The following is a 12,812-nucleotide window of genomic DNA, read 5'->3' on the forward strand; positions in this document are numbered from 1 at the left end:
AGGAGTTATGTCTGACCCCTGAGATTTTCCAAATTAAAATCGAAGAAATTAGGGCTCTACCGAGCTAGATACCATAAACCTAGAGATGTTAAAAATGGTACAAAACCCACAAAACTTAGGTAGAAAATGGAGTCCCTCAATCACTTTATTAGCACTGCATCTAGCAATGGGAATTTCACATAATCAGCTACGAAAATTTTAAATATTTACTGACCTAAATAACTATTGCCTACATTATTCCCATCTACATGCATGCCTGTTTTTGCAGCCACAACTGATGCATAACTCATTTATCAGAAGTTTGGTGGACACATTGAATCATGTAGGTTGATAGTCTATAATTAGAAAAAATAACAGAGATTATTCAATTCTCATTTGACCCACATGTGAATAGATGAATGGCATATTGCTTGTAAAATACTAATGCAGTTTGTGAGACATTACATACATGGAATGAACTACTAAGAGCAAACATTATCTGTGTATGAACGAAATTGGGAAATTACAGTGTACACTTACTATCCAGGAAGAACAATAGGAGCAGAAGGAGGAATTTGTTCCAAAAGCACGCTCAACACCTCATTGACCACGAGGCTTCCATACACAAATACATTGTGTGAGGAGGTCGTTGCAGCCATCAAGTCCCTCCCTCTAAACCTATGCCTAGAGAGTCATGTTGAAGAAATGTTTGTTCTTTTAGATGTGCTCCATCGGTTTCAAATCATCTCAATTTTCAATTTATAAATTTTAGATGTCCAAGTCAGGACCAAGATGGGCCTTTTGGAATCACCTAAATTGTTTCTAAAATAAAAATCTCCTAGTCATGAAATTTAAATTCAAATTTTTATTCATTGGTATGAGAAGTCCTTGGGGATGTGTGGTGGACAAAACATTACACCCATCCTACTCCAGTGGAACTGGACATCATCTAAACACAATCCAATGGAGACTGATGTAAGCCAATTAAAAAACATGCACAACATATGCTAACATCATTCCATAAATAACAAGATAAGCCATACATCAGCTTCTCTGGAAATTTTTTTGGAGAAATGGTTGCAACACCAGAATTCCATGACATCATTTTCTCTGTCCAACCCATCTATCCATTTTTCCGATTTTTTAACTTTGTTTTTATTCGATTTTAACTTTTCCTTTGCCTAATAAATGAAATCCACCACACACCATGGCTTAAAACACATGATGTAGCCTTCAGAACCAAAGTTTACCAGATAATATCACACAACAAATGTAATTATTAGACTCCATCTCATTGAAATAGACTTCTTGTTCAGTATGCTCAAGAATCATGTTGCATTATCTTTGTTGGGTTGTATGCTCTTTCACTTGATGTTCCATCTGCAAATTCTTAGATTCACTATGTAGAGATTTTGTAGGTCTAGCATTCAGGTGAAAATTTTAGCCATCCTCGGCAGGGATAATAGCAAGTAAAGAATGAATGAGTGAGACAATGAAAATATGGAGACAATGCAGTGATGGAAATAGTCTCAATTATTCTTTATTTGGATGTCCACTTTCCTGATAATCGATTGGATAAAAAAATTAATGGATAAATTAAACCTAAAAAAGTATCACACAACTATAATTCAAAAGCCTTATTGACGAATTGACAAGTTAAGAAAGTCTAAATGATTTATTTTATGTTCTCAACACACAAAACACCTTAGAAATCAACAACCAAAATAACATGGATTGGGATTTTTTCATCTAGGACTATCAGAATTGAAGTTTATCACTGATTGAGAAATAAAGCTTTCATTGTTGCCATTTGAATATGTTTTCTCTGCAGCCGAGCTCATTGGTTTCTTGCTTTTCTTGTTGGGATCGGAAAAGATTACACATAGAGCTCAAGAAAATGTTCTTGTAGCTATCACACACATTTTATACCTGCACCTCCTATGGGGCCTTTTATCATCAAACAAAAAACTTACAATCATTGCCTCCAGCACATGAGGAGAGTCCTCTAAGCACTTGCATTGATTCTGCGAGTGACTCAGAGTCGTCTGAAATTTTCTTCATGTTTCCATTCGAGGATGCTTCATTAGCTTTTGAGATTAGACAAACCTTTGGTAAATCACCCTAAAAATTTATTTTTTATCACTCTTTTCTTGTTGTTTGTTTTTCTTAACCATGAATGAACATCTCCTATGTGATAATGTCTTTGTCAATCAAAATTCGTTGAAATTTATCACAAATTTGAGCATTTACCCCTCCTTCCCTCGATCCTAGACCTGAAAAGTTTATTGACTTCATTGGGTTTTTGAGATACTACTAAAACCTTACATATTGAATGTACATTTACAACAAAAGACAAGCAATAGGTATTTTGGTTAAGATTTCAAAAAAAAATTCAACCGATTTATGCTTGTGCCAATTTCCTATAGACCAGAGATGACAAAGATCATTGTTTTGCTTTCTATTTCACCAAACACTTTCGTTCAATGTTTTTTCACCATATGCATTAAAAATAGTTTATATGATGCTCCAAGTTCCCGATTCTAGATTGAATGGTTTTATGAAAAATTTTAAGTGAATTCATCAAAACCCTAAAACCTAATGATCCCTATCACCAAATCATGGGGTCTATTCCTTATTTCTTGTTCTGTATATGTTTCCAGTATAGAAATCTATAGGAAATGTGTCAGGAACTTTTCTAAAGCATATCCTTTCCAATCACAGGAAACTTCTAAGGGAGTTTCTAGATCATATTAAGCAAATTGCCTTTGATACCCACCTGCGAAAAATTTCATCACATATGTTGTTTCTTTTTCTCTCTCAAGATATGCATCATTTCTGCATTTCCTTAAACTTTGAAAGATGCCGTTGGGGAATTTTTTGACATTTTTTCACATCAGGTGATATAACAATAAACAGTTCCAGATCTGAAGTGATGAGTGCTTGCATCTATCTAAATTCACCTAATATGTATCTTAAGCCTACTTCATGGTCATTTTAGTGTTACCTTTTGTGCAATTATCTGTTTTTCTACTCACATAACAACTGTCAACTTGTGAAAAGTGGTCAATATGTTTGGATATAGTAGGAGTCATAAACATTGAATTCTTTTTTTAAGGAATAATTGAAAATTTTTTTCTTTAGAAAATGAACAATAAAAGCTTTGTTTCTTTAGAGGCTTTGCTCCAACTATCTATTTTTCTTGTAATAGACAAAAAAATGAATGTTTATATTTGATCCTTTACTGAATAAGCAAAGTTATAACTTTTTGTATCATGTGAAGTAACATTTTTAAAACACAACAACGAAGGCATCACAATGTTCAGAGTTATATTGGATTGTGGTTTTTTATATACACTATTAGCCTTTGAATTCTCTTTGGTTATGTGGATTCTTAACGAAGTGCTTGTCTTATCATAAGTTTATTATAATTTTTTCATATCTGAGGTGTGTATTAGTCTTTATATTTAAAGGCCAACCTAATTTCCTTGTTTTTGGAGATTCTATGTTTTATGGTTTAGCTTGCAAGTTAAAGGGTGAGCAAAATAATCAATAATCAATTATTTTTTTTAAATTTCTAACACACTTTCATGAAATCCCACTTTGTTTGTTTAAGTATTTGAAATATTTGACTTTTTCAAAAATTCATGGCATTTCTTTTAGTTTGCCATAATATTCTAGAGTGCCTCTTATGCTTATGGTCCTCTACAATCCATAGTTGTATGGTTTCTTATTGGAAGTTGTAGATGGTACACTAACATAGTTTAGATGGATGGCACTAAAAGTCACATTGCATCAACCAAAGTAGATCATGCAAGAAAACAATTCAATCAACATATAATATATCCCACCTTACATAATTTGCAATAACCCAAAAATTTCTCCAAGAAAACACAAGAGCACAAACACATTTACACACAAGTGAAGTACTTGTCTTTCTATCCATACATTTCCATAGATCTGAAATGGATCTTCTAATTTTCCATTCTATTTCTATTTTTTTTTAAAGAATTTAAATAGTAATAAAATTGCCCTCCAAATATTCTTATAAAACTAAGGATTACAAATTTCAAAAAAATGCTTCTTTGCATGCTCCTATGCAAGTCAATAATCCATACTTAAAAGTCTGAATCTAGCAATACATTACTCGACCTTGACATCTCTGTGAATTATATGAGGGTTTGCATGACATTCAAGGTACTCTAGAGTTTAAACCAGGTAGTGCAACACATGACCACATGAGTTAGAGGTACATTAGATTATCTCACCCCTAAATATGCCATGTGGGGATAAAACTTCTAAAAGTTGCCATTTGTTTTTCCATCATGCCTTGTGAAGCCATGAGTAAGAGATCTAGCTATGGAAAATGAAAATCCTTTGAAAAGATTTGAACCTCAACAATAAAAGACATGTAAAAATGTCTCCAATATTGATTTCTCAATTAAATGGTGCATGCACTATTGGAAACATCTGCCAGAGATCCCTGAAACGATGTTGTGCATTTTAGAGTCTGAAGCAGAGAGGATACACCCCTAAAATATCTCAAGGCTATACTGGATTCTAGAAATGGCATAACAAATTTAAGTGTCATTTAATTAGCCTTCCCCATTACTTTCAATATCTTTTTCTAATAAGTGACCATAGTTGCACCAAGTACATGTATTGTTGAACTTGCTCTTTAGCAGAAAAGTCAAAATAGTCATGACTAAATATAGGTGACTGAAAAATAAGCACAACCTATCTAAATGAAATGAATTATAAAATCTTCTTTTATTTAATTGGTGGTCTAGGATGATGGAGGTGGAGAGGAACTACATCGAATATATGAATGTCTAAAATCCTTGGATGCTGCAACAACAAAAAAGTGATCTGCTGAAATTTTATTTGGCTTAGGTTTTGATAAAAAAGTGCAAGCAAAAAGACAAGTGACTTCTCCGGTGGTTGTTGTATGTGAATAACTCTGGCATAAGCATTATTCATGAATACTATAGTTCTGTTATTAGATGAACCTACAAATAATCTTGGTGGGTATTTGTTCTATGTGTTGAGTGTACATTTAATGTTTTTTTATGCTCGAGGTTTTTCATAGTCTCTTTCAAAGATTCTAGCTCTGATGTCGTTGTTTAGTTTAGTTTGCATATCTTGAATTTGACGAGTGGATCCCTGACCTCCATTAAGACATTAGAAACCCTTCTATTTGAAATGTAATGGTATATATATTCAAAAGTTAAAAAACCCAAACCACTATCGACATGCCCTTGCACCTCTTGGTGAAATGCTAGTAATTATTTTTTATAAATGAAAGTTTTGATTTAATTAATAATAAAAATTAACTTTTTAATATTATAGCTCTCATAAACCAAATTAAAAAATATATAACTTCATATTAAAATATCCCCATAAGATACAAGTTTTAACATTAAATTTTCTTTTCTCATAGTAAAAGTACCCGTGACTTTCATCAGTACATTTTTTAATTATTTATTTATTTTTCCTGTAATTTACATTGTCGTGTCAGTATCAATCACATATAATCGACAAATAATGAAGATTTTACGTTAAATTGTGAGGAATGATGTCAATGATGTTGACATGGTAGCCACATTATTCTAAAGTAGCCCACCTGAACATCTAAGTGGTATGTCTTGTAAGACGATTTCAAAGAATAATCCAACAATGCATGTAATAAAAGGAAATCACCCCACCGAGCACAACAACAAACTTATGATATATGCAATAAAATATTTGATTTGATTGATGTACTAACCATCAAAGCCACAATGTACCAAATTACTAAAAATTGTATCCACTTCGCTTGTACCCTGCTATCAACCTAGGACGACATGGTGATACAACCCTTGTATTTATTGGTTCGTTAATCGAGGTAATGAGCAATAAGATGTGAAAATTGATAGATAATCAAGTTGAAGATAAATAAATTAAATTATTGTTAAAAAATAATAAGTTTCAATTTACAATATTAAACTATAGAAAATTTGCAATTGTTTTTTAAACCTAAACTAATATAAATTTGTAAAAAACTAAATTTGTATCAAAAACCAATAACATGTGTACAATGTCCGTAAGACATTATAACATATGTTTGGAAGACATTATAACATATGTTTGGAAGACATTATAACATATTATGAGCAATCTTGATATATAAATTTCATCAATTCCAAAATTACCACATCTACATCATATCGTTATTTGATTTTGGAAAAATAATTCAATAGTATAAGAAAATTAAATGCTAAGATAGTATAAGATTTCGGAAAATAATAAATAGTATAACTTCTAAAGAATTTAGGTATACTTTTAAAATAACAAAATTATAAATTACATGTAAACAATATCATCATCCTTGTGTTTTGTGACATTTAATCACACCACTCACCCTCCAAGCAACCCTTGTACCACAAATTTCATCAATCTCAAAATGACCACATCATCTCTATCAAATCGTGATTTTGGAAAACATGATTAAAATAGCATAAGGATAAAGTATTAAGATGGTATGAAGTTTAGAAAATAATAAATACTAAATACTTTAATATGGTTAGTATTAATAAATAGTGAAATATAATAAAAATAAAAAGAGACAGGTTGACATTTTTATTTATATAAAGAAAGTAATTATATATATATATGTATTATAGTTAATTTATGTAATTATAAAGGATTTGTTGATTTTTTTTTTTCAACTTTTATAGCCATTACAAAGATCTATTTTTTTCTTCTTAAAGATTTTATAGCAATTACACGGATATAGTCTTTTATTTCTAACTAGATTTTTTTTGTTGTCGTACAATTGACATCTTAAGAAAAACAATAAGAAAAATAATGCAGAAAACAAAATCTATTTATCAGTAGGTTGACTAAGGAAATAACAAATTTATAAATTAACAATTCCAAAATAGTGCCTCCAAATCTAGCTCGTATTTTTTAGCCACTAATTCTTTAAAATATTATGAGGAGCAATGCAACATCATGGTTGAGTCCTTGTCCAATGTTAGTTCCATTCATAAATTGAATCTCAGTGACTCATGATGAAAACACCAACAAATACATATTCTTTGAATGCACTGTCAAATTCCCAGAAACATCCAACATCAACAATAATAATATAAATCGACTTTCCATGATCTTGGCATGGTTGAGAACTCAACTCACTTCTTACTTTGCAAAGAGTAAGATGACTAATATGAGCAATGCTAATTATGGTAACATCACTTCATGTTTAACAATCACAACCACCATTTCCACTGCAAATCTTGAACATTCGAAAGAGGGCATAATATGCTTGCAAATTTCTAGTCTTTGAAGCTCTTTATGAGCCCAACTTTTCATTCCACCACTACATTAACCAATTGTCCTAGCCACAACTTATAATGGTACCCTTTTCCACCTTTTTCTTTCACTTCAAGAAGCATCTTATGCCAGAGACGTCAACTACTTTAGAACCCACTATAAGAAAATTCATCAACACATTTTGATGATGGTGGAGTCCAATATATTGTGAAATAAATGGGAATAGGTGGACGGGGCATTATGAAGCTCATTTATGGTATAATAACTACCAAAGAGGACAAACACATAACAACATACAAGTGTATGTAGGATGATATTCAAAAGACGAGAAATAAACATAGTGGTCTTGGTAATGAATATATGAATATCAAAGAGGGAAAATACATAAAAGCTTACCAAGCCATGCTTACAAAGATATATCAAAGTGAATATTCATAAGTTGTTACAAAAGATGCTTCCACTGAACGCCATGTTGGATCAAAAGGAAAATGAGCATAATCAATTGAAGTAGAATTCTTGCTCCATGCAAGAAGACATTCTCAGATTTGGTTACCATTATCACTGCCTACAAAAAACCATTATTTGAAGAACTCCACAATGTTCCTCCTTTTAATGATGGGTTCATTCCAACAATGCACGTAAACTTAGTGTTTCCAAAAAAACTCTTATTGTAAAAAATCTAATTATAGGAATAATATTATACATACAATTTCACATTATCTATTGTTATTCTTAAACTCGGAGGAAAGCAAGGATATTTTTAATCTAAACTAGGCGGAAATCATAAAAGAACCCGAAGGATAGTAAAAGCTTGCATAGTGATTAATAAATATTTAGCTATTATATATTTAAAGGGAGACATAGTCAAAGGTAACGTCCCTTATTTTGAATTCTATATAGAGAAAGTGATTTTATGTAGAATAATAAACTATTAGCAATGGAATATTAACTCTCTTGTGAGTTAGCCTGTGATTTAGCCTCTGGGTCATTATGATTATCACAAGAGGACTCTAATTATGGATAAAGTGTAAGAGAAATTCATTAAACTTACAATTTAATCATTATTACATCTTGTTGCATAAATCTCTAAAGATAGAATAAAGAATGTGTGCAATCTTAAATATCAATCTCATTCATCTTTTTTTCTTAAAATAGATATAGTCAACTAGTCAAATTTATAATTATGTTTAGAACTAGGTTTTTGTGTTAAGAGATATATAATGTAGTTCAATGTGAAAGATATTGTCATAAACGAGTGAGAGTAATGCTATAATCATGTATAAGAATGATATTACCATATTAAAAAAACATCAATATGCATAAAATTTGTTTAAAATATAAAAAGGACTAAAATAAAATTTATATAAAAATATGAGTTATTACTTCATGTTCAAATATTGGTAAAGTATTGATCTTTCAAGTTATTGACCTTCAAATATCAAATCCTATATGAGAGACATTTAAAGTTTAAATGCTACGTTATATATGTATGCATGCATGTATGTATTAAGGGCGCCTAAAAACCCAAATGATGAAATGAGATAATCTCTTATTGTAAGTTGGATAATTTAATACCACTATATATAGTATTAGAAAAATAGGTAACAAGTTTTCCCAATTGCATGAAGATTTCTCCAAGTGAAAATCCGTATGCATCTACCTCATTCTCAAATGCTTTGTTGATGCTAGGCATACAGAACACAATGGTTGAGCAAAAAAAATCACCTTAATGCTTTGAAAGTTGCCTCTTGTGCCTATGCCAATTAGAGTTTCACTCCTCCTTTACTTAGATGCTTAATGGTACTCCACATAGGACAAGTGTTAAATGAATTTTCTTAAGTATATGGAATTTCCCACAAACACATTAGTCTCAACCAATTCATAATATATTATACTTTGGTTGGGTCAATTTTTAGGTCATTTCCTTCAACCACAAAATCCAAGTATACAAATAACTATGAAATAAATTCACACATCCACATACTCTCTAGCTCTTGCTCAAGATGTTGAAGGTGTTTATCTTAGGTTTTGTTATTTACGAAGATGTCATCTTAGATAGATTATGACAAATCAATCAATAATGGTTCGAGGACCACATTCACCAGCTTGATAAAGGTGGCGGGGACATTATGCTATCTAATGACATTACCAACCATTCAAATAGCCCTCGCTTGGAGAAGGCAATTTTCCACGTGTCTTCCTCCTTTACTTTTGGTTGGTGATAACCAAACTTGAGGTCAAGTTTTGTAAAATAGATCACCCCATGTCACAAATCCAATAGTTAAATGATTGATTGTAGTAAATATCTATTATTTACAGTGATTTTGTCAAATGCACAAAAGTTGACACACACCATCCATAGACCATCTTTGTTAGGAATTAGTATTATGCACCATCCACAATGTTATGAATAAAATATATATTACAAATAGTAAAAATAATATAAATAATAATAGACATAAACAATGATTAATTAACTAATAATTAGTAGGGAAGAGGCATGTCTCTACAAACATGACCATTCGTGAAAGGGTACTTACCTGGCTTTATATACATGACCCTCATTCTCAATTGTATCATCATTCTTACTCATACATTTAATATATAATCTTGTATCTCAATGGAGATCTACATATTCCAAGTCTTTTGGAGTATAATTGACACAAATTAAGAAACTTAGAAATGACAAGACAATATTGAAAAGCAAACTAGAAGAACTCAACATGGAAAACATATCGAAGTCTTTAGATGTAGCTAACCAAGTTGAAGAAAAATGAATGAATACAGATTCAGTCAATATCAAAACTCAAGAAGATGACAACCTAGTTGAAAGGAAAACATATTCAGATGTTACAGTTCAGACGATGAAAATTCCAAGTGAAGAATATGTAATTAAATCAACAACAATAGTTTCTAAAGTAAATCAATAAAATTCCAGACGTATGATAATGGAAAATCAAACCAAAAGAACCCTTTATCTACATTTGAATAACAAGGATAGACACCACAATCAATCTACGAATCTGTATTACTCAGAACATTAACAACAAACTTATGTTCTGAAGAAAATTGATGTCATCACAATACAATCTAACGATAACAAATTATCCCAACTATCAAGTAATTGCCAAGTTTCACAAAAGATTAATTTAGGATGGTTTGATCCATTCTCAATGCGATAGTTTTGTTTATCACTTAGAAGATCACATCGTCTTGTTTCAATGAAGATGACAGTTCTGAGGCAACAAGACATTCGAAACAGAACAAACAGAGGAAACCTTCATCAGTAAGCTTTGGGGACAAAGCTTTTTGAGGAGGAAGGCAATGTTATGAATAAAATATGTATTACAAATAGTAAAAATAATATAAATAATAATAGATATAAACAATGATTAATTAACTAATAATTAGTAAGGAAGAGGCATGTCTTTACAGACATGACCATTCGTGAATTGGTACTTACCTGGCTATATATACAGGACCCTCATTCTCAATTGTATCATCATTCTTACTCATACATTTAATATATAATGTCAATGAATATCTACATATTCCAAGTCTTCTAGAGTATTTACACTGAAAATAGACTTTGTTCGTTCCACACAATATGACACATTGGGTTGATGGTTCCTTGTCCCAAAGTTTTTGAATTCGCTTCTTAATTCTTCATTATTTAAGAAGGAAAGCTTATAAAAACCTATGTTTGGTAACATTAAGTTTGCAATAATTGAATCTCATGTTCAATTTACCTCCTAAGAAGTAATCCTCTCAATGTTAAGAAAATTTCTTATTATCACAATAATACACTATCAAAATCCTGCCATTTTTTCTATAATAAATCAATTAAATGTTATTAAAAATAAATTTTTAATAACTAACCACAATTTTTTTTTAATGATATTGATTCATTTGTTAATTTAATTAAGATACACTAAAATAGACTTCCCCTTAAACCAATTAACTTTAACTATATACATTTTCTATCTTTTAGAAATACTTTAACTAAATACACTTCCTATCTTTTACCAATAATTTTTTTTACTCTCTTTAAATAAGATTTTCAACCCAAAAAAAACTCCATTAAAAATATAAACAAATTACATCCATAATGACAAACTTGTATCTGCATTTCTCAGTAACCCCTATAATTCAACACATTTCTACAACACCAACCAGGGATAAGGCTTTAAATGTTAAAATGTCTTTTACTTCCGACCTCTGTATTGAAAACTTATACAAGATTGCCATGCTTACTGGGATAAATGAGACTAATAAGCATTCTTCATGAAGCCTGCAGTGAACTTCATGAGAACAGCATGAGAATTTTCTATTATGCACCAGGTTAACAACATGTGAATTTTGTGCTATTTACATTTGATTACCATTAAATCAATAAATCTTTCTTCTTGTTGTTGGGCTTGCAAGGATTTTTTTGTGAATTTTCTTTAAATCTTTCTTGTTGTTGGGCTTGCAAGGACTTTTTAATAATAATAGATTTTAATTATTAGATAAAATTGTTTTTAAATATTTTTTCTAGTTTATTTTAAGCAAAATCTCTTAGAAAATTTTAAAAATTTCCGTGTAAATGATTTAATGTATAAGATCTAAATGCTTCAAATTTTTTGGAAATACTAAATTTATTTATATATTAAAAAAAAAACACCTATTTAAAAGAACAAAATTGACCCATATTGAGTCAGCACTCAAGCATCCATATTGGCCTTTTTGGATCTGGATAATCCATATTGAGTCAGCACTCAAGCATCCATATTGGCCTTTTTGGATCTGGGTAAAAAATTGATCATTTCTTGACCATTTCATCTGAGTTAAACTGCCAGGGATGCATCCATATTGGCCTTTTTGGATCTGGATAAAAAAATTGATCATTTCTGGACCATTTCATCTGAGTTAAACTGCCAATCAGCAGTCAAGCATCCATATTGGCCTTTTTGGATTTGGATAAAAAATTGATCATTTCCTGACCATTTCATCTGAGTTAAACTGCCAGGGATGCATCCATATTGGCCTTTTTGGATCTGGGTAATCGGCCCTATTGGATTTGGATAAAAAATTGATTATTTCTGGACCATTTCATCTGAGTTAAACTGCCAGGGATGCCTTATTACCTTGAGACATCAACATTTCATCGAAGGTCAGTGAGTGCTGTTGCAATTTCAGACTTCCATCCTCACAGACATGCTAATAAACTTGGATGTCAGTGGTTAAAAGGGAAAGCTTCGTCGACAGCAGGGTTCGAACCTGCGCGGGCGAAGCCCAACAGATTTCAAGTCTGTCTCCTTAACCACTCGGACATATCGACAAGAGATGAATATTTTTCTTGGCATTATTATATATAATAGTTTTGACTGCCACGGGCTCTGCTAGCCCGCAGAAACTTCTTTGGGAATTCAAGGGACTACAGTAATTATTTCCCACCTGCGCAAGGTTATGTCATGGAATGTTTTATCACATCATTTTCTGTTCTGAAAATTTGTTTATTAAATCTGTTTTGAAAACAGTGG

General features: G+C 31.2%; 1 non-coding gene across 1 annotated transcript; it reads right to left on the minus strand.

The window, feature by feature from the left end:
• Window positions 1–12,528: 12,528 nt before the first annotated feature.
• On the minus strand, window positions 12,529–12,610 carry TRNAS-UGA (transfer RNA serine (anticodon UGA)). Its single transcript has one exon. It is a non-coding gene; the product is annotated as a tRNA-Ser (tRNA).
• Between the last annotated feature and the right edge of the window lie 202 nt (window positions 12,611–12,812).

The sequence above is a fragment of the Pinus tabuliformis genome, chromosome X (genome assembly GCF_031772625.1).
Source record: "Pinus tabuliformis cultivar Carrire ecotype Pingquan chromosome X, CPIR1, whole genome shotgun sequence".
In the NCBI taxonomy this organism is placed as follows: domain Eukaryota; kingdom Viridiplantae; phylum Streptophyta; class Pinopsida; order Pinales; family Pinaceae; genus Pinus; species Pinus tabuliformis.